This window comes from Nycticebus coucang, chromosome 20 (genome assembly GCF_027406575.1).
Source record: "Nycticebus coucang isolate mNycCou1 chromosome 20, mNycCou1.pri, whole genome shotgun sequence".
NCBI classification, from domain to species: Eukaryota; Metazoa; Chordata; class Mammalia; order Primates; family Lorisidae; genus Nycticebus; species Nycticebus coucang.
In genome coordinates this window covers 13,166,825-13,190,648 of record NC_069799.1, presented here as the reverse complement: position 1 = coordinate 13,190,648, position 23,824 = coordinate 13,166,825, and the positions used below count along the sequence as shown (strand labels likewise).

The window sequence follows — 23,824 nt, the reverse complement described above, 5'->3', positions numbered from 1 at the left end:
TTTGGAAATTAAAATTAATTCAATATGTTTCTTTTCACTCTCTTTACTGTAGCTAGAAAAAGTTTCATTACATATGTGGGTCATATTATATTTCTTTTATTTATTTATTTAGAGACCGAGTCTCAGTATGTTGTCACCCTCGATAGAGTGCCGTGGCATCACAGCTCACAGCAACCTCAAACTCTTGGGCTTAAGCGATTCTCTTATCTCAGCCTCCCAAATAGCTGGAACTACAGGCGCCTGCCACAACACTCGTGTATTTTTTTGCTGCAGTTGTCATTGACAAAGCAAATAAAAATATACCCTGGGGAAAAGAATCCATATTCAATAAATGATGCTTGGAAACTGGATAGCCACATGTAAAAGGCTAAAACAGGACCCATACCTCTCACCACTCATAAAATTAACTCACTGTGGATAACAGACATAAACCTAAGACATGAAACTAAAACAGTCATAGAAGAAAATGATGGAGAATCTCTTATAGATATTGGCCTAGGCAAAGAATTTATGTATAAGACTCCATGGCAGCTCAGCGCTTGTAGCTCAGCGGCTAGGACACCAGCCACATACACCAGAGCTGGTGGGTTCGAATCCAGCCTGGGCCTGCCAAATAACAATAACAACTACAACCAAAAAATAGCTGGGTGTTGTGGCGGGCGCCTGTAGTCCAAGCTACTTGGGAGGCTGAGGCAAGAGAATCACTTAAGCCCCAGAGAGTTTGAGGTTGCTGTGAGCTGTGATGCCACGGCACTCTCCCAAGGACGACATAGTGAGACTCTGTCTCAAAAAAAAAAAAAAAAAAAAAAAAAAGACTTCAGTGGCAATCATAGCAAGAATAAAAATAAATAAATGGGACCTGATCAAATTTAAAAGTTTCTGCACAGCCAAGGATACAATCAATAGAGCAAATAGACAAGCTACATAATGGGAGAAGATATTTGCACTCTACACATCCCACAAAGAGTTAATAACCATAATCTACAAATAACTCAAGCAAATCAACTAGAAAAGATCAAACAACCTCATTAAAAGATGGTTATATGAGGATAGTTTCATCTCTGGGTTCTCTGTTCTGATCCATAGGTCATGTCTCTTGTTTTTGTGCCAGTGCCATGCTGTTGTGGTTACTACACCCTCGTAGTATAGCTTGAAGTCTGGTAAAGTGATGCCTCCAAATTTGTTCTTGTGGGTATTTTTTTTGAGACAGAGTCTCATTTTGTTGCCCTCATTAGAGTGCCATGGTGTCGTAGCTGTAGGAACCTCAAACTCTTGGGCTCAAGTGATAGTCTTGCCTTAGCCTCCCGAGTAGCCAGGACTACAGGTCCCGGCCACAACACCCGGCTATTTTTAGAGACAGGTCTTGCTCTACCTCAAGGTGATTTCAAACTCCTGAGCTCAGGCAATCCACCTGTCTCGACTTCCCAGAGTGCTGGGATTACAGGCATGAGCTATCGTGCCCAGCCCAGATTTATTCTTATAGTATAAGATTGCATCGGCTATTTGGGGGTCTTTTCTGATTCCATATGAAGTGTAGAATTTCTTTCTTTCTTTTTTTTTTTTTTTTTTGCAGGTTTTGGCTGGGGCCGGGTTTGAACCTGCCACCTCTGGTATATGGGGCTGGCGCCCTACTCCTTTGAGCCACAGGCGCCACCCAGAATTACAAGTTTTTAAGATCTGTGATATATGTGTTAGTATTTTAATGGGAATTGCATTGGATCTGTAAATCACTTTGAGTAGTATAGACATTTTAACAATGTTGATTCTAAAAAAAAAAAAAAACAATGTTGATTCTGCCAATCCATGAGCAAACTTAGCACTGTGCCTATGGGGTCTCTAAGAAATCCTATGGCCTGGCAACTTGCCTATGTGGGAAACCCTAGGTCAAGGTCACAGACCCTAGACAAGGTCACAGCACCCTGTCCCCTGTTGACTCTCCCTCCTCTCCAGCTGGCCAGGACTGTTGTTCTAAGAGGACATGTAGTTCTACTCAGGAGCCTCTGAGTTTTAACTGTAGCCGTCCAGAGAAGAGTGGGAGGAAGATGTGGCCTGGGGCTGGCCCTGAGGTGAGGCCACCTCATAGTTAAACCTGCCTGCAGCAGGGGAGGTGGGGGGAGAGGCCCAGGTGGCCTTTTCTACTTGGCATAGTCATGACACAGCTTAGGCAGTGTGGGGCTAGAGCTAGCAAGTAGAGTTCCCCTAGTGCTGGGGCAAAAGGTGAGAGATGGGTCCCTGGAGGCTGGGGGCTCCCTGTTACCACCCACCTCCAGCAGGGCCTGCATCATTTCTGCCCTAGAATATCTGAGGTTGAGAGTGGAGAGTTCACACTCAACTATTGGAGAAAGGGGCATGAACAAAGTCTTCCTTCTGCAGATGTAGTAAGCCCTGCAAGGTCCCAAGGAATCTTCCTTCCTGTGGTTGCAGAAACTTATCCCTGTGGCTGTCACATCAGCCTAGGGAATTTCCTTGACAGGCATTCAATTAAGGAAAACTCACCAGGGCAGTCTGGTTTTGTGGACCAGGGGTGTGGAGTGCATCTTGTTTCATCTCCTCTTTTCTCCCCAGACTTTAGGGCTCTCTGGCTCTCATCCTTTTCAGAAACCTGACACATGGCAGCCTTCCACCATGGATTGTGCTGTTCTCTTGCTGTTTATCAGAGACAGCTCACAGCAACCTCCAACTCCTGGGCTTAAGAGATTCTCTTGCCTCAGCCTCCCAAGTGGCTGGGACTACAGGCACCTCCTACAATGTCCAGCTATTTTTTGGTTGTAGTTGTCATTTTTGTAAGACCTGTAAGACAAACAAACATTTTAAAAAACTGTGACAGTAGAGCTACAAGAAAAGCAAACTGCAGGCCAGTATCCCAGTCTTAGTTCACTAGGTCTGGTAAATCCAAGATCCAGGTGCTGGTGGATCCCATGTATGGTGAGGGCCCTCTTTCTGCTACATAAATGGCATCTTCTCAATAGGTTGAAGGGCTGGGGGAGCTCTCCAGGGCATGTTTTATAGGTGTTGCCTACCCAGGCCTCCACACCTCCTAATAATATCACATTGCGGGTTAGAATTTCAGCATGTGAATTTTGTGGGGAATACCAACACTGACTCTACAGCAATTCTTTATGAATACAGAAATAAAAATCTTCAACAAAAGGAAAAATATTCCATAGCATATTAAAAAGATTATATACCATGAATATAAAAAGGGTTTATCCCCAAAGGCAAAGGTATGTCAACATATGAAAATCAGTTAACATAATATACTACATTGACAGGATGAAGGAAAAAAAATCACATGATTATCTCAGTGCAGAAAAAGCATTTGGCAAAATTCAACATTCTTTCAAGATACAAACCCTCAATTAACTAGGAATAGAAGGAAATTTCCTCAACATGGTAAAGGCCATAAATGAAAAACCCATAGCTAATATCATACTCCTTGAAAGACTGAAAACATGCCACTCTCATCTTTTCAACATTGTACCGGAAATTCTGGCTATAGCCCAGTTAGGTACAAAAAAAAGAAATACAATGTGTATGAATTATCAAAGAGGTGGTAAAGCTGTCTTTTCTCACAGATGACCTGATTTTATATATAGAAAACTTCACAGATGCCACAAAAACTCTCCAAAAAAAAAAAAAAAAGAAAAGTAGGGCAATGCCTGTGGCTCAAAGGGGTAGGGCACTGGCCCCATATGCCAGAGGTGGCAGGATCAAACACAGCCCCGGCCAGAAACTGCAAAAAAAAAAAAAAAAAAAGCTAAAAGTTGAATTCTACAAAGTGGTAGGATACAAAGTCAACACAGAAAAATCAGGGTTTTTTTTTTTTTTTGAGACAGAGTCTCCCTTTGTCACCCTACATAGAGTTCTGTGGCATCATAGCTCACAGCAACCTCAAACTCTTGGGCTTACGTGATTCTCTTGCCTCAGCCTCCCAAGTAGCTGGGACTACAAGCAACTGCCACAACACCCAGTTACTTTTTGTTGAGGTTGTTATCATTGTTGTTTAGCTTGGCCCCAGGCCGGGTTCAAACCCACCAGCTTCAGTGTATGTGGCTGGCGCCATAACCACTGTGCTATGGGCCCCTGAGCCTCAGTTTTATTTCTGTACACTTGCAGTGAAGAATCCAAAACGGAAATTGACAAAACAATCCCATGTACAATGGCATCAGAAAGAATAGGATGCTTAAGAATTAATTTATCCAACAATGTGAAAAACTCATACACTGAAAACTATGAAATACTGATGAATAAAATTAAAGACCTAAATAAGTGAAAGACATTCATATTCATGAATTGGAACATTTAATAATATTATGATGACAATACTCCCAAAAGTGGTGTGCAGATTCAATGCAATCTGTACTAAAATCCCACCAGTGTATTTCCACACAAATTAAAAAACGCATCCTAAAATTCAAATGGAATCTCAAGAGATCCTAATAGCTGGAGCACTCTTAAAGAGGAATAACAAAATTAAAGGTCTCCTACTTTCTGATTTCAACACTGCCTACAAAGATACAGTCATCAAACAATATGAACCAGTGGAATGGAACAGAGGGCCTAGAAGTAAACTCTTGCATATATGGAGAACTTATTTTTGACAGGGGTGTCAAGACCATTTAATAGGGAATGCACATTCTCTATTGTGTAGTCTTTTTGAAAAATATGCAAAAAAATGAAGTTTTACTGATACTTTACATCAAACACAAAAATTAACTCAAAAAGGATCAAAGACAAAGTGAAGAGCTAAAGCTACAAAGTTCTAGGTAGAAAGCGTAGGGAAAATCTTCCTGATCATGAAGTGGTCAAGTGACTCAGTGATGTGACTGGCACTGGCTACCCATTAGGAAAATGATACCTGGTCCCTTCTTTTCAGTCTGTGCACCAAGATAAATTCCAGACAGAGGAAATGGTTAATTGTTAAGTAAATCCGAGTTACTATTTTTAGTAGTAAGTTGAATATGCATCTCTAAAGATTACTACAGAATCCCAAAGCGATATGAAAAAGACAAACACATTTAACTTAATTCTTATGAAAGAATATGAAACACATATTTCTTAATTAAGATATAAAATGAAATGCTACAAAAAAGTTAAAAGGTATTATAGAAAATATTTGCAACAACATCACATAATTTTCCTTTAAAAGTACTGATTTCCCTAATATATAAGATTTAATAAGTGAAAAAGTTAACCAAAAATGAACAAAGAACACATGAAAATAATTCATGAAAAAATGTAAAAAGGCTGAGTGACATCAGTCTTCTCTTATAGATTAGCAAAGATTTAAAAGGTACATAATATAGCTCAGGGCCTGTAGCTCAGTGGCTAGAGCACCAGCCACATACATTGGAGCTGGCAGGTTCAAAACCAGCCCGGGCCTGCCATACAACAATGACAACTACAACCAAAAATTAGTTGGGTATTGGGGTGGATGCCTGTAGTCTCAGCTACTTGGGAGGCTGAGGCAAGAGAATCACTTAAGGTCAAGAATTTGAGGTTGCTGTGAGCGGTGATGCTACAGCACTCTACAGAGGGCACCACAGTGAGACTCTCTCAAAAATACATAAATAAATAAAAGATACATAATATCCATATCCTTGTTAATGATGGTTAATAGCCAGTCTCTTATTCTGCTCCTGAAAACATACATTGGATGTTATTGTGATAAGTATGAAATCTGGATACCTATGACCTACCAATTCTACTTCCATGAATTTGTACTATAAAAATACTATTTTTACATAAAAAAGGAAATTGTTGAATAAGAGTCCACTAATTATCTTTGCTGATTGGATAACTATTTTTTTTTTTTTTTTGGAGACAGTCTCACTATGTCACCCTCAGTAGAGTGCTGTGATGTCACAGCTCACAGCAACCTCAAACTCTTCGGCTTAAGTGATTCTCTTGACTCAGCCTCCCAAGTAGCTAGGACTACAGGCGCCTACCACAACACCTGGCTATTTTTTGTTGCAGTTGTCATTGTTGTTTAGCTGGCCTAGGCCAGGTTTGAACCTGCCAGCCTCAGTGTATGTGGCTGGTGCCATAACCACTATGCTATAGGTGCCAAACAATTTTTAATAATTCTGAAACACACAAAGAATATATAGAGAACCTTTACAGCATTCTCCATGGCATGTATTTATAGCCAAATTCTATTATTTAAATGATAAATTTCTATGTCTGAATGATTCACAGGGACCACCACTTATTTTTAAAAACAGAAATCATTATAAAGATGTACATTGTACTCTCTCCCCTTTGGCCAGCTCATGTCTGAGAGGTTACCTAAATATGAGGAAAGCAACATGAAGCACCATGGTGAAAACAGACTGTTTCCAACTGAAGTGAACTCAGAACTTACCCTGATTGTTTTCAGTCCATTTGATACTTTATTTTTTTCTGCAAGTTCCTGTGGTATTTGGAAGCACTTTGCTTGTTACAGCTTCATTGGAGTATATTAAATAAAAAATCATGCCATAATCATTGTGGTACCTTGTCACAATTTTCCATTTAGTGTCACCTGAGATGGGTAAACAAAGAGGTTATATTTACCACAAAAGCCAGGCCACCATAAAATTAAGCCCTACCAGAGAAGGGCAGAATATGCAAGCATCCATCAGGGACAAAAGCTTAATGTTCTGGGCTTGAAATACAGAAAATGTCTGCCAGAGAGTGTTCACAACATAGTGTTAAGGGTGCAGACACCAAGGGGCACAAGTGGTGGACACACTGAGGAGAGCCCTGACTCTAGAACCAGACTGCCTGGGTTTGACTCCTACCTCCTCTACTGCCATTTGTCCCACTCTGCCTGCTTTCCTCTGTAAAAGGGAGATGGTTAGTAATCATTACTATCAGAGATGGTCGCTGGAGGGTTAAGTGACAGATGTGATGTATGTTCATATAGACTGCTAAGTGGCTAACATAGGTTAGGGCACTGAGTAAATTCTTGTCATACTTAATTAGCATCTAGGCAGTCATTAACATGCACTATTATTACCTTTTTCTTTTTTTTTTAAGAGACAGAGTCTCACTTTGTCACCCTCGGTAGAGTGCCGTAACGTCACAGCTCACAGCAACCTCCAGCTCTTGGGCTTAGGTGATTCTCTTGCCTCAGCCTCCCACATAGTTGGGACTACAGGCACCCACCACACGGCCCAGCTATTTTTTGTTGCAGTTTGGCTGGGGCCGGGTTGGATCCCGCCACCCTCGGCATATGGCGCTGGCCCCCTACTCACTGAGACACAGGCACCGCCCCATGCACTATTATTACTATTATCTTCTTTCACCACCATCAATAGCAGCAGCAGCTCAGAAGGCTGGAGAATGTCTCAACAAACCTGGCACTGGAAGAGGTTCAGGGCTGGGGTAGGCAAGTCTGGGCTAGGAGCAGTGCACACTCTGAACCATTCAGAAACAGATGGAGAACAACTGTCTTCCGTGACTTCCCTGTGACTTCTCAGACACAGGAGAAACCTCGGGAACTTGGGTTATGTCAGGGGCAAGGAATCTTAGTGCTTCAGGGAACTGGAGCTCAAGCTGTCTGTGAAACCCAGTATTTAACAAATAAGACCCAGGTCAAGGAAGCAATTTGCTCCAGGTTACAAAGTCAGCTATGCAAGAATGAGCAGAAGTGTCCCCATATTCTACTAAGTCTCATGAATCAGGTTCATTAAAAAGGACACTGAACACTATCTTTCTTCAATTTAAATATATAAGAGTAGTAAGAATCTGGGACGCGGAGACATGTCAGCGGCTGCATAGCCGTCCTCAGGGGGAGCCCACCTTTAGGTAAATGTGAGTCACGTCCCTGGCCCCTCAGAGGCCCCAACCCGCACCGGCCCTGCTGCCTCCCCAGACGGTGTCTCAGTCTAACACGAGGCCGCTCCATTCTTTACCACTGCTGGCCGGAGCAGCCATACAACAGGAAATGACGCCACCTGCAATGCAACCCGGGCAGTAGGCAGCCCTGGTCTGTGCACCTCCTCGGTCCCTCCATGAAGTTCCTGGAAGGACAGCCCAGCACGGTGGGGCTGCGGCCGCTGTTGTATTCGCCCAGCGCCCACCTGCGCCTCTCCCATGCCGGCACCTTCTGAGCCCTCCTCTTCAGGGACGTCGTCTACTTCCAAAAAAAGCCCACCAGCTTTGCCCCCAGTAGCAGCGTGGCCCGCCATCTGCGGATGGGCCTACCCTCGCCAAAGGAGTCGTGCAGCCTTTGGGGACTGTTAGCAGTTGGAGATTGGCAGTTGGCACCTGGCAATTCCAGAGTAGGCGGGGCGCTTGGTGGGAGATGACATCAGGACCGGCGCTCCGGGCAGCGCGCCCCCCCCGTGGGCGGGGCATTTTTGTTCCATACAGTTTAATACTACCTGGATGGTGCAAGCTCATGGGTAAATGTTGTAGCCTGTGGCCTATTTAGTGTGGGGTCTCAGCAGGATTGGCTTGCTCAAATTCTGAAAAAAAAAAAAAAAAAATGGGGAAGTAAAACGTTGAAGAGGCGGATGGTGGTGAAGACCATCTTTTTATATGATTTCTGTGACCCCCCCAGAGGCCTGTCTAGACCCGGGTCCTGGTGAGAGCCCAGCGCCTTTCCTGGGGTGAAGACCGGAAAGGGGAGTTAAAAACACCATCTCAACAAGGGGAAGCTGCCCGCCCCTACACTTAAAGTCCTCCAAGAGCCACAGCAAAGTGGCATCAGGACCTCCCTTTGGGATGTTTTGTGAAGTTAAATGTAAAATAACGTTTATTTTAAACCAAATTAATAGCGACATCTAGATTTTGAAAAGTTACCACGAGTCAGGGAGAGGCACTAAGTGAGTGTGTCTTTCCTACCCCGGGACTGCACCCCGCCCCCCTCGCCCCGCCAAGTTGCGGGACAGGAGGCGGGACAAAGAAGACGCAAACTGCTCTGCAGAAGGGGTCTGGGGTCCCCTGTGACACTCCATAGATGCAGAGGTCGCTCCGGGTTCCCCCGCTGAACAGAAGGGAGGATCCGGGCATTCATCGCCCCCACCTGGCCTGGGGACATCCACAACCCGCGAGAGGACAGCCGGTCCTCAGGCTGTGGAGAAGCTCAGCTCCTGCTTCGCGTTCTCACTCCCTCACTTCCAGCATGGAGAGTCGGGGCCAGGGCAGGGGCATCTTGTTGGTGGAAGAGGAGCTACAGTCGCAGACAGCCAGGGGTGAAAGGATGGGCAGAGAGGCGTTGGCGGGCCTGTGGGGCGACGAGGGAGCGGCAAGATGTGATCTGCCGCCTCTTTTGTTACTTGAAGGTGTGACTGCCAGGGCCTGTCTGTGTGACCCTAAGAGCCACAGCGCCAGCGGGGACCCGCCGCATCTGCCACGATGGCCCAGGTGGTCCCAACCTCTGCTCCTGCTGCAGCCACACCTATGACCTCAGGCCGGGACTCGAAACTGGATCCGGACTCAGCCCCGGCACCTCTGACTGTGGCCTGTTGGTGCCGCTGCCACCGCCTCAGCCCCTGATAGAGCGCGAATAACCCCTGCATCCTCGGCTGCTGTCAGAGCACCCGCGAATCTCCATTTTCACTGCCGCTCTGCTTGCCCCGCTGCCCCTCTGCCGGTGCTCTGATTCTGCACTGTGGGCCCAGGAGCCAGGCCCTTTGTTCCGGCAACCGCAAGACGCCAAGAGACAGGGCAGAGGTTTGGGGGTGGGTGGCTTGGCCTGCCCTCAGCCAGCAGTTCCCAGGTGAGCACCAGTCCCCACCCTAGGAATGCAAGCCTGTCCCTCCCTCCCCCAGCCTCCCGCCCAGATCGCAGAGAGCATCCCCTCTCCAACCTGTCCTCCCCTAACCTGCCCTCACACCCATTGGAGCCTCACACCTTCTCAGCCCCCAGCCCCCAGCCTGAATTCTACGTCATTCCATGGGGGAATCCCAGACTCCTCCTGCTCAGAAGGAGAGAGGATACCCGGGAAGGGTGAGGTCTAAGAGAACAGGTCTTCTCAAGGAGACCACAAGGATACACCTGCAGGGTCCTCTCCATGGTGACTCAGCTCTTAGGAATTTGTAGACTTAACTTCCTGGAACCTGGAAATTTCCAAGTTCTGTGAAATCCTGTAGTTCTATAGAGGCGGGAATAGCATCTCCCGCTTGATTCAAACTGGCCAATGAGAAGGGTACCTTGGGGTGGAACTTTTTGACTGCCAATAAAAAGGGAAAGACCAAGGCAGTCAGGGAGCGTGGCCATTTGGAATTCTATGCTGTAAGCTCCCGGCTGGTGAATAAAGCCGATCCTCTTATAAACGTGGTGTTTGGGTGCTCTTTCTCTCCGTTGGGCCTTGTCTTCCTGCAACACCAACACCTGTCCCTCCAACCCATGCATCTCCTGCCAACTCCAGATCTGTCCCCCAACCTCACACCTGTCCCCTAAATCCACACCGGTTCCCCCAACCCAGACCTACCCTCCCCAGCCCCACACATGTTTCCCAACTTGGGCCTTAGTACCCCTGTTCCTTTCCATGCATACTCTATCTTTGCTGGTAACCACCACACCTCTGTCCTCCCATGGGCCAGAAGCAGGAAAAGAGCTGCTGGAGGCCAGCATGGAGTCAGAGAAGAGGCTCTGGCCCACTTTGGGTCATGGTGACAAGACAGAAAATAATACCCTGTATCACCTACATCCCCAGTCAACTCCCTTACAGCCAAGTGGTAGTGTAGATGGGCCTTCCTAGCTGTGGTTAGCTGCAGTGAAATTCCTGCCTGGGGGCGACCCAAATCACTAAATCTGCAGAACTCAAATGCTTTGTCCATGACTGTACAGGGCTCAGACCTAGGAGGGTGGTATGTGCGTAGGTGTGGTGCCAGTTCCTGTTCCTCCTGCCAGCCCCCCTGGTCAACTCCCTTATGGAAAATTGTGGAAAATTAAAGGTGTTGGTGTGAAAGGCTCTCCCTGTGGTGCTATGGAGAACCCTTGTATTCTCTTATATCCTAGTAAGTTCTTATACTTGCCTTTTGTCAGACATGGCATTCATTTTCATTGATAAATACCACCAAGAATAAAATTGCTGGGTTACAGGGTAGGTGTATATTTAACTTGAGGAGATATCACCAAAGAGTTTACTAGCTGAGGATGAGAGTTCCAGTTGCTCCCCATCTGTGCCCATTGGTGGTGTCATTTTGGGCACACTTAAGGGTGTGTGTGGGTATCTCACTCTGGCTTTAATTTGCATTTCCCTGACATCTGTTGATATTGAGCACCCTTTCATGTTAGCATTGGCCATTAGGAGCTCCTGTTTAATGGAGCACCTGTTCCATATCTGTTGTCCATGATTAAATTGGGATGTAGATTTTACTGTCTTGTAGGAATTTATTGTATATTCTGAAAGCCAGTGCTTTGTCTGATAAATGCATTATAAATACTGGATGGCCTTGTCAGTAATTTAATGATTTTTTTGATAATCAGAAGTTGTTAATTTCATTTTATTATTTATTTTTATTTCAGATGAATATAAGGTTATATACAATTAGGTTACGTTGTTTGCATTTGTTAGGAAAAATTCTAGTTGTTTTTGAGTCTTTCACCCAGGGATGACCACTGCTCAGTCCACGGGGCAGCCACCACCTCTTTTTTCTTTTCTTACCTTTTTTTTTTTTTTTTTTTTTGAGACAGAGTCTCACTCTGTCATCCTGGGTAAAGTGCCATAGCTGTCCTCATAGCTAACAACAACCTCAAACTCTTGGGCTCAAACAATCCTCTTGCCTCAGCCTCTCAGGTAACTGGGACTGCAGGTGTCCACCATGATGCCTGACTAATCTTTCTGTTTTTAGTAGAGCTGGGATCCTACTCTTGCTCATGCTGGTTCGAACAACTGAGTTTAAGCAATCCACCTGCCTCAGCCTCTCAGAGTGCTGGGATTATATGCATGAGCCACTGTGCCTGGCCTTTTTCTTCTCTCATTTTGATAAAACTTACTTTTGCTTTATTCTATCAGCCTTCTCTTACATTATTTCCTATGCAAAGCCAAGAACCCACTTGGCCTTCTGGCTGGACTCTAGTTTTGGGGTCCACTTTCCAATATCAATCTCATTTCTGACATTATTTTCCTCTGTCATTTCTATGTGTTTTTAATAAAATATTTTTATCATGGTAAGTACATTTATTTTTTTGCTCAATCATCACATTAATTTACCTCGTTTTTCTGTCTAGCCAAGCTATAATACTATATCTGTTAAAAGATAACTACCAGCCAGTGCCCATAGCTCAGTGGGTAGGGCACCAGTCACATACACTGAGACTGGCGGGTTCAAACCTGGCCTGGGTCAGCTAAACAACAATGACAACTGCAACAACAACAAAATAGCCAGTCATTGTGGCGGGCACCTGTGGTCCCAGCTACTTGGGAGGCTGAGGCAGGAGAATTGCATAAGCCCAAGAGTTTGAGGTTGCTGTGAGCTATGACATCAGGATACTCTACCCTGGGGGATAGTTTGAGACTCTTGTCTCAAAAACAAAAAAAAGATAACTACCCATGCAACTCCCTATCTCAGGTAACCACCATTCTACTTTTGTCTCTAAATTTGAATACGCTATATACTTATAAAAGGATACAAATTGTATGTGTATTCTTCTGATTGGTTCAAAACACTCAATCTCATTTGAGTAATATCTGAGGACATTCATGTTGCAGCGTATGTCAGAATTTCCTTCCTTTTTATGGTTGGATAAAATTTCACTGTTGCTATGGCCTGTCTGTGTGTATACCCATCAAAACTCATATGTCAAAATATTAACCCCCGGCTTGGCGTCTATAGCACAGTGGTTACAGCGCCAGCCACATACACTGAAGTTGGTGGGTTCGAACTCGGCCAAGCCAGCTAAACAACAATGACAGCTGCAACAAAAAGTGGCTGGGTGTTGTGAGTACCTGTGGTCCCAGCTACTTGGGAGGCTGAGGCAAAAGAATCACTTAAGCCCAAGAGTTTGAGGTTGCTGTGAGCTGTGATGCTACGGCACTCTACTGAGGGCAACATAGTGAGACTCTGTCTCAAAAAAAAAAAAAAATTAACCCCCAAGGTGATGGTTTTAGGGGTTGGGGCCTTGAGAAGTGGTAAGTTTCTAGGGTAGAGCCCTCATGAATGAAATTACTGTCCTTATAAAAGGAAGCTTTCTTACCCCACTGCTATGTTAGGATCCAGAAAGAAAATGGCCTGTATCTCTAACCAGAAAGTAGATCTTTACCAGACACTACATTTTCTGGTGCTCTGATCTTGGACTTCCTAGACTCCAGAATTATGAGAAATAAATTTCTGTTATTTATAAGTCACACCATTTAATGTGTGTTATGCTATAGCAGCCCAAATGGACGAAGACATACACATATTCTACACTTACTCAGTCATCCACCCACAGATACTGGGTTGCTTTCACATTTTTGCTACTGTGAATAATGTTACCATAATTATGGCTGTATAAATGTCTCCAAGACACCATGCTTCTAATTATTTTTGATATGTGCCCAAGGGTACAATTAAGGGATTATATGAGTTTAGTAATTATACTTTTAGTTTTTCCAGGAAACCCAGATGGTTTTCCACCACAATGCTACCATTTTACATTCCAACGAACTATGCATATAGTTTCTTATTTTTCTGCATCCATGCCAATATTTATTATTTTGATTTATTGTTTTATAGTACCAGTCCTAATTCATGTGATGTGGTATTCCACTGCGGTTTCCCCAAATTTAAAAATATTTGTTTATATCATTATAGAAATATAATTAATATACAGAGACATGCACATATATAATGGCAGCACCTACATTTGCAAGCAACTATTTTCAAAAATGAAGCACATTAGGAGTAAAATCAGAACCAAAAAATCTGATGAGCACCTTGAGAACTCACTGAGAATTGCAACTACATCCCTCGAACCAGATATTGATGCATTAGTTTCTAAAATACAATCGTAGTTATCCCACCAGTTTTATGTTGTCCACTTTTACTTTTATAATAAAATACTAAAAATCCCAAAGACATTTTATTACTTAGATAGGTACATTTTCTATTTTAATGATTGCAATTTGGGGACCTGTTCGATGATTTTAAAAGACTCTGAATGAGTCACTACATAATTATGATTATTATATGAGAACATTTTTGCTTATGTGTGGTGGTGGATATCTCAAAAATTATTCATGGAACTTTTTTTTGCTCATCAGCTTTTGTGTTTGTGTACTTAATGTGTGGTTCAAGACAACTCTTCTTTTTCCAATGTGGCCCACAGAAGCCAAAAGGTTGGACACCCTTGGTTTACCCTTTATCTGGCTAAGATAGAAATAGGAGGGTAAAAATGAAAGAAAATGAGAATTCACAACTATTTAGTGAGATTTTTCTGTGCTGTAAAGAAAAGAGAACTAGGATAACAGCCACATGGAGAAGTTAGATCAAGAGAGGTTGTTGTACTTTACTTTTTTTCCCAGATAGTAAAAATATTAGCACATTTCTATGAATAATAAGTATTGTATATACATGGAAGATTTGAGGTTTCAGGAGGAGAGGAAAGAGGATAGTGAGCAAATTTCATAACTTATCAATCTTTATTTGTTCTGGAGACCCTTGTAATTGCAGTATTAGTGAGATTAGAATTAAAGACTTATTTCTGACTGATTTAGAATTTGCCTTTCAGGGGCGGCGCCTGTGGCTCAGTGAATAGGGTGCTGGCTCCATATACCGAGGGTGGCAGGTTCAAACCCGGCCCCGGCCAAACTGCAACAAAAAAATAGCTGGGCGTTGTGGCGGGCGCCTGTAGTCCCAGCTACTCCGGAGGCTGAGGCAAGAGAATCACCTAAGCCCAGGAACTGGAGGTTGCTGTAAGCTGTGATGCCATAGCTCTCTACCAAGCGCGACAAAGTGAGACTCTGTCTCTAAAAAGAAAAAAAGAATTTGCCTTTCGGAATAAAGTGGTCCCATTGTATCATTCTTTTTATACCTTGTGCATTCATCTATGGCAGTCTTTTCTAAAACATTTTTCCTATTTCATAACTTGGTTCTTTTTAGATATTAGGTGCCAGTATCCAGAATTACATTTTTTTTTCTGAATTCAAAAGTGTCTTATAGGTTATATGGGCAAACTTTTATCTTTCACCATAGAATCCCAGACAGATTAGATGACAAGTGTAAAGTCATTCTTAACTACATATGCATTCTTCACTTCCCATTTACCAGCAAATCTTTGTGCTTCAGTCAGGTCTACAGATAGGTGGAGACCTTCAAAGTTAGTTGAATGGCTGATGATGGCAGGGGCTATTGTAGGTAATGGTGTATGCTGTGCCAAAGATATGAATCTTGACTTCACCCTCTCTATCATAGAAAGTTCTTGGTTCTGTAATCAAGCACAGAACGATGTAAGTGGACTCAGGCTATATTTCCAATTCTTCACTGAGTCTGTTTTAAAAAAAGGTGATTAAAAAAAAGTTAATTTCTGAAATTCCAAGATATTTCAGCCTAGCCTTTGACACTATATGTAGAATAGCAGTGAACACCCAGGTCAGAGTTTTGGACTTTAAGGCTCTTAGAGTAAAAAGGCAATTTGTCCCACGTGTCCATATGGAAGATCACTCAGTTTTATTACACACAAACTGCCCTGAAGCTGTGTAATTTGCTCTTAAATCCACCACCAGCAAGTATTTATTACTTTTCAGTTACTACTGAATTGAGTCCGTTTATCTTCATGACCATCTTCAGTAACCCACACACATTTCCTATCCACTCAGCAAATATGTACTCAGGATCTGTGTTAGCCCAGGTGCTGTCTCCTGCACTAGACAGGTGATGGTGAGCAAGATACAGTCTCCCCACCCACAGCGGCATCAGCAGGCAGCCTGCGGATTGTAACTGGATGGCAGGAGCCTCAGACATTTCTGCAGATTTTGACAAGAGATTTTATGCTTTTGTTTAATTACAAATACCATTTATTAAAACAATGTTTTCACATTATTAAAAAAATCAAAGAGAAAGAAAAAATAATCTTATTAAGTTTCTTTTACCCAGACGTAACAACTTTAAATTTTGTTGTATATACACACAGAATTTTAACTTCCACAATAAGAAAAGATTTTTCAAGAATGAGACCTCTTTCCTTGGTGGAGTGCCACTCAGGGTTTGGTGCTGTTTATTAGTGTCCTACACAACTGAGGAGGTCATTAGTGTTAAGAGAATTAATAAATTACTGAATTCTGCAGCTAAAAGATATTGGATCTCTGGCTGGGCACAGTGGCTCATGACTGTAATCCTAGCATTCTGGGAGGTCAAGGTGAATAGATTGCCAGAGCTCAGGAGTTCAACACCAGCCTGAGCAAGAACGAGACCACATCTCAAAACAGACAAACAAAAAAAGCAGTGGATCTCATTACTGTCTCTGTGAATGAAGTCAGTGTACCCAGTTGCACAGGACAGAAAGAGAAGTATTCCTAGTCCCTCCTTCTCAGTCACCACCCACTTCACCCACCACATTGCATTCTTCGCTGAGGCTTCTGGATGCCAGCTCTATTGTAGCTATCAGAGTCTTTGCCTTCCCCGACCACCACCATTGCGCTTCCGTCTTCCTCAACTGCTTAAAACCCCCTTTACTTGTTTACTCTGAGTGTATACAGGCTGCATTTTCAATTTATCATAGAAGAGAGACACACAACTTGCCACATACTTCAGTGAGTTAAAAAAAAAGAGATGAGAATTGTTAATTTCTGAAATTCCAAGAAATTTTATCTTAGCCTTTGACACTATATGATTGTAGGATAACAGTGACCATCTGGGTCAGATTTCTGGATCTTAAGGCTCAAAGACCCTCTCTTGCACACTCCAATGTATTTTATAATATATTCTCCTTTTTTTTTTTTTTGTAGAGACAGAGTCTCACTTTATGGCCCTTGGTAGAGTGCCGTGGCCTCACACAGCTCACAGCAACCTCCAACTCCTGGGCTTAAGCGATTCTCTTGCCTCAGCCTCCCGAGTAGCTGGGACTACAGGCACCCGCCACAACGCCTGGCTATTTTTTGGTTGCAGTTTGGCTGGGGCAGGGTTTGAACCCGCCACCCTCGGTATATGGGGCCGGCGCCTTACCGACTGAGCCACAGGTGCCGCCCAATATATTCTCCTTTTAACACAATTTATATGATCATATTCTTAAACCTTTCTCTTCACTCAAACTATGTCAGTTCTTTTCACCACTCACAGGATAAATATCAAAATTCTAAATGTGATATGTGAGGTTCATCATGACGTGGCCTCTCTCTACCACTCCACTTTTATTTCTTTAGCTAGTGCTGAACAACCTCATTTGCTTAATATCTGATATTTATGTTTTACTATTAGACACATGGGGAGAAGGGGCATTACCATTTCACTCATGTATCACCATTGTAAAGTATAATTTTGTGAATGTGGAATGTCTTTGGGAAATAAATGTAAAAGTATGCTGGTGATTATAATGAAATAATTTTTGTTAGGAAATTTTTCATATAACTATCTTGTTTAAACTGTTAAATGCTTTTGTTCTTTGAAGTAGAGTTTTTTTTTTCTCTAATGAAGTCAAATTTTCCTTTACTTCAAGCAGGCATTCATTCAATTCTGAGAAAATGATTTGAGCAGAATTTTAGGAAATATGAAGTAAACTGGCATGAAGTGGCTTTAGAGTTAGGGCTAATTTGCTATCAATGCTGAATTCAATTTGAATGGATTTTGTTGTATAGTCCTATTTAGAGCAGTTTTACATTTGCTCAATAGCTTCTTATGGGTGAAAATTTTGCCAAGTTTAAAAGCTGAATCAGAATATGATTCAAAAGTCAGGTTAAATAAAGACAACTTTGCAAACCCTGTCATGCTTGCCTCTAGGACAAGAGTCATAGAATTTTGCCTGATGTCTAAGATGAGAGAGGCTATGTGTAAAACCTTTGAAAGAGGTTTTGTTGATGCCATTATTGTTGTTTTGTTTTAACACAACTATCTCTATGAGGCTTTGAGGGCACAGAAAAGCACAGCTTAGGGAAAGTCGAGAGTGTCAGTTTTATCAGAGCAGCTTCCTCATTCCGTGAAAATGGCAGCTACACCAGAGCCACCTCATGTTGCAATAACATCAGGCTGATGAGTTCTAGAGGGCTCAGGAGACCTCATGGTTTGGGTTGGGGCCACTCCCTTTAAGAAAGCAGGACACACATCTATAACAGAAGAGGGAGTCTTTAGGATAGCACTGTGCACGGTATCAGTTCCGAGTGGCATTTCTCACACACTGGAGGGAGGTTTGTCTCTGTCTAGGGGAGGAGCAAGTGTTGTGTGAATGTTTCTTGCATGGGTGGTGTTGCAGAGATTGAAACTGTGATGAAATGTCAGGGAATAAAGAAGGCTGAAAGCTTGCTCAGGCAAAAGCGACTTTATTTCTTCCACTAAAGCTTATGCAGGCACATAACTTAATCAATAAACATATGACTTAAACCTTGGCCCCAGGCCTCTTACTGCCTGGCACCTACAGATTAACTGATAACCACTTCACTAACATTATCTAAAGTTATTCTTACGCTAAGCAATCAAAAACAAAACCACAAAACAAGATTCTGGGGAAATAAACTGTTTAAATGCTTGACTTTTAATGGACCATCTGAAGGCAGTTAATCATCTTTAGGGAGTCTTCTGGAAACAGCTGAGATATACAGGTATCTGCCTGCAGGCCTGCCCTGTGAAGCTGGGCCCTAAATCACTTCTATGTGATTAAGCCCTAAGCCACATGTGGAGTTCTATCCAGGTTCTTTGCCTTCCAACTCACAAAAAACTTCAAACTTGCCTTCACAAAATTGAACCATTTAAAGGTTTACTTATAGGCTTTTCACCTATAAGCAAGTGGTGTACTTTGGTATATGTCTATATTCAGTGGGACCTTTATTAGGGGTTATGATGTAGACTTTTAAAGACTCAGATCACGTTGTTCCATTGACTCTGAAAGGATCCCAGACCAGTTAACTATGATTTGCTGCTGAAATTACAATCACCTCTGATGTCAGGGCTAGTGTATTCTGGGAAATAGATGTTCATCCCACTGGGGTTCATAAATTTAGCCTATAGCCATTTCCTGGACAATGCCTAATTACCATGCTCATGAGCTTATCTAAGGATTTATCTCACTAAATGAGAATGAATCATTTAAGTATGAAATACCAAAGTAAAAATTATTACTTTTCTTCGGGAGTTTAGCTGAAAAGCAAATAAGGACATACAATTAGCAGAAAATAGTAAAAATAGTGCTGAACCTAGAGTTAAAATACTCTTTTCTCTATGTAGATAATTTAATAATTTTGGGTCACATGATGTTGTTGACATTTAAACATATTTTGATGAGGCAGCACCAGACAGTGGCTAAGCCCATATAACTACAGCAAGCATGTGAGAGGAGAATGCTCAATCTGATGATTGTTCGTTGTCTTCTTGATCATTTAAATAAGTCTACCAGGTACACGTTGCACTATTCAGATGATAGGTATATTAAAAGCTTGGACTACTGTGCAATTCAGCCATGTAACAAAAAGGCACTTGTACCTGCTGAATATATTTAAACAAAAAAGAAGTGAAAAAAATAAATGAGTGACTTTATTATTTTTGTGGAAAAAACTGGGTCAATACTAAATAGACACACTAGTTCCATTTTGTTTTCACAGGATCCTGGATATAAAAATAGAGTCATATCCTATTTTCCAGGCTCAATAACTATAAAACAGTCACCAATTTTAAAAGAATTTACAATTTGTTTCAAGGTTTATAGGTGTATGATCTTTTTAATGCTAACAGTTACTTGATACCATAGATACCCTTAGCATGGCCTTATTAGCAATTAAAAATATGCCCCAGGAGAGTAAAAACCTTTTCTGAGAACATTGAAGCTACTAGGCGATAGAGATGTCACTTAAACCTAGCCAGTCTGACTCCAGAACACATAGACTAAACATCAGGTATTTTTATCTACCTTGAGATAAACCACATGAATGAAAGAATAAACATCAAAAGGGGGTGAAGCTATTGAACTGGATTTCTCTCTTTTACTGGGACTACTTTCATTAAGTATATTGTACTGTTAGGTTTAAGGAGTAAATAACAATAGTTAACGATAATTAAGGAGTGAATACAAATAGCAATAGTTAACGATAATTAAGGAGTGAATACAAATTCGAAGAGCAAACACTGAGTAGTAAGCAACTCAGCAAACACATCAGTAAGCACAGATAAACTATTTAGACTATTTAGTTGATAGTATGACCCCAAGTGTATGCTTTCTAATTTCTCTCTGAAAATTGTGCCCCTAGCCATCTAATCTACTCTCTACCCTCAAAAAACACTAACATTTTCTGAAATAAAATCTAGTCATGATACTCATTTTCTGTATGAACCTTCAATGATTGCTTTCTTTTTTCTTTTTTTTGTAATTGAGCAATAATAATAATAATGCAAAGAAAGTAACGTTCACATTGTCAAATAAGAGTATGTTTATTGTAGAATACTTTGACTCTGAGGTTCAGTATGGAGTCATCAGTTAACTTCTTCTTATTATTTATTTCCAAAGACTCAAAAAATAGACAACTAATATTTATAAATAAAAATAAAAGATAATTTCAAAAAACAGATCATTTCAAATCTTATAGACAATAGAAAAAGAAGAAGTACTTCAAAATCATTCTACTTAACCTGGATACACCTGATATTAAAATTGGAAAAAATATATTATTGTAAAGGGGAAATTACAAACATATTTCACTTATAAATGAGAATGCAATATCCTAAACAACATATTAACAGATTGAATTAAACCTTCAATGACTTCTTAATGTTCTTAAATCATGATCAAAATACTGAGCATGGAGATAAGGGGTTACATTCCTTGGGTTTTGCCTTCTTTATACTCTTGCTGGGTTTTCTGATCATAGTCACCTGGATAAAGGATGCCTCCTCTTCTAGAGCCATGATCTCACCATTCCAGAGTCCAGTTTGTTCCCTGCTTCACACATTCTTTCCTCTCATTTATGTACCTACCTCCTTCATCACCACTAATATTAGCCCTGTTGTCACTTCCTCAGCAAATCCACAATTTGTAATGAGACCCAGTCTCACCATTACACGTTCTCATGACACCATGTATCTACCCTCTTCTATAGCATTCATTAGAATACTAAATTTGCATTTATTGTGTAAATACAAAATGTACATGTATCCCAAGATAGCAACTTCCTTTATTATTTGTTAATGTCTGATTATGGGATAGGCAGTCAGTTACCATAGGCTGAGTATCCCCATAATATAAAAATCTGAAATCAGAAATGTTCCAAAATCTGGAACATTTTGAGTGGCAACAAGAAGCTCAAAGGAAATGTGTATTAGAGCATTTTAGATTTTGAATTTTCAAACATGGGTTAGGGTTAGGGTTCATGTCTGATTATGGGATAGGCAGATATGCTCAACCAGGTAATTATAGTTCTAACACCCTCCCTAATCCAAAAAGAGTCTGAAAATAAATCTACAAATCTGGAACACTTTTGGTTCAAAAGCATTTCAGCTAGGGAATACTCAATCTGTTTACAGATAAGGAATGGCTGACCTTCACTAGATAGAACATACTAAAACTCAGAATTTCAGTCTCCATGTAGTACAAACTGATACATCTTGCCTTTATTTATGCCTAAAAACTTTCCCTCTCTTCTCCTATGAATATTCATTTCTTTTTTTAAAGCAGCATAAAAATATTTTAGTTATCTCTGAACATTTTAAATTATAAAAGGGCATTCAGTTTTATGGGGCTTTTGGCTTTCATATAATAATTCAAAAGGATCAAATCTGAAATGTTTCTTGATTTCACAGGTTTAAGCACTGACTGTCAAAAATAAATATATTTTGGGGTGGCTCCAAAATGGCAGACTAGAGACATCTCATCATCACCCACTCTTGGCAAGACAGGGGAGAAGAGACTCTAGTCACCTCCAAATTTGGTCATCCTGCCCAGAAACAACATTGAGATGGAACAGTGAGATAGCATGGGACTCCAGGTGTCAAAGAGGATAGTCCAACATCAAAGCACAGAGACAAGGAGGACTAAGGAGAAGGAGAAAGTGAGAAAAGTAAGTAAGAGAAAGAAGAAAACACATGAGGAGTAACTAACAAAAAATTCTGGCAACATGAAAAATCAGAACAGATCAACAGCTCCAATAGATCACAAAGCAGCTACCACAGATGTTCCCACCTGTAAAGAAATTATGGAAATCATTTCCATAATTCTAAAAAGAAAGGGAATTTAAAGTATGGATGGCAAAACAATGAAGAGAATTGAAGGGAAAGTAGAAAAAGGAAATCTAAAAATTGAACCAAGAAATGAAGGAAAGCATGATGAAATTAGAAAGGATGTACTGGAGTTTAAAGAAGTGAAGGAGTCATTCAGGAAGTTTCAGAATGCAGTAGAAAGTTTCAATAACAAATGAACCCTTGGAGAAGAAAGAATCTCAAGGATTGAAGATAAAGCACTTGAGGTAACTCAGTAATTTAAATAGGCAGAAAAGAAGAGAGTAAAAGTGAAGAATTTCTTAGAGAATTATGGGACGTCCTGAAGCACACAAACATATGAATTATAGGTATCTTTGAAGGAATGAAGAGACCCAAAGATATGGAAGCCTTACTAGAGGATATCATAACTGAAAATTTCCCAACCATCACCAAACATTCAAATGCACTCCTTTTAGATAGATATCAAAACCCAGTTCATCTCAGTTCAAACAGAGCATCTCCTAGACACATTGTAATTAACTTGCCCAAGGTCAGAATGAAAGAGAAAATTCTTCAAGCAGCCAAGAGCAAGCACCAACTGACTTACAGGGGCAAATCCATCAGGATGATAGATTTGTCAGCTGAAACTTTATAAGCCAGAAGAAATTGGGCTGTGAATTGCAATATAGTCACACAAAACAACTTCCAGCCTAGGATTCTGTATGCTCCTAAGCTAAGTGTCATATTTGATGGAGAAATCAAATATTTTACTGACAAGCAATCATTGAGGAAATTTGCCAAGAATATCTCTGCAGGAAGTACTGAGACCCATACTACACACAGACCATCCTAATGGATCACCAGCAAAGTAAAGACACCTAGAAACTAAAGGTTAAAGCCTAGCTTCCACAATGTCCTAAGTAATAAAACCAGGCTACAGACCTCCACACAAGAGAGTCAGAGCTCCATCATACTTATTCATTCTCTCAATAAATGTAAATGGCTTGAATTCCCCACTGAAGAGGTGTAGACTGGCTGACTGGATAAAAAAGCAAAATCCAAATATATGCTGTCTCCAAGAAATGCATCTAATCTCTAAGGGTAAAACAAGAATAAGGGTGAAGGGTTGGAAAACAATATTTCAGCTAAATGAAATCAAAAGCAAGCAGGGATCAAAATCTTATTCAGAAATACAATTGGATTTAAACCAAAAAAAATAAAGGCAAAGACCATTATATACTGGTTAAGGGAACAATACAACAAGAAGACATTTCAATCCTAAATATATATGCACCCTACTTAAATGCTCTCAAATTTATGAAATGAATCCTAATTGGTCTGAACAATATGATATCCTACAACACAATTGTAGCTGGAAACTTCGACATCCCACTAACAGAACTGGACAGATCCTCCAAGCAGAAACTAAACACAGAAATGATGGACTTAAACATGACTCTAGACCAAATGGACTTAGCAGACATATACTGAACATTCCACCCCAATAATCCTCTCAATAGATGCAGAAAAAGCATTTGAGAAAATTCAGCATCCTTTTCTGACAAGAACACTTAAGA

General features: G+C 41.3%; 1 long non-coding RNA gene and 1 pseudogene across 1 annotated transcript; one reads left to right on the top strand and one right to left on the bottom strand.

The window, feature by feature from the left end:
- The window catches only part of LOC128572387 (PHD finger protein 6-like), a 283,036-nt pseudogene that overhangs the window by 7,998 nt on the left and 251,214 nt on the right, over window positions 1–23,824 (top strand).
- On the bottom strand, window positions 2,503–8,033 carry LOC128572392 (uncharacterized). The gene is made up of 3 exons (XR_008376194.1): window positions 7,786–8,033; window positions 6,365–6,523; window positions 2,503–2,790 (listed from the first exon to the last, which is right to left on the bottom strand). It is a non-coding gene; the product is annotated as an uncharacterized LOC128572392 (long non-coding RNA).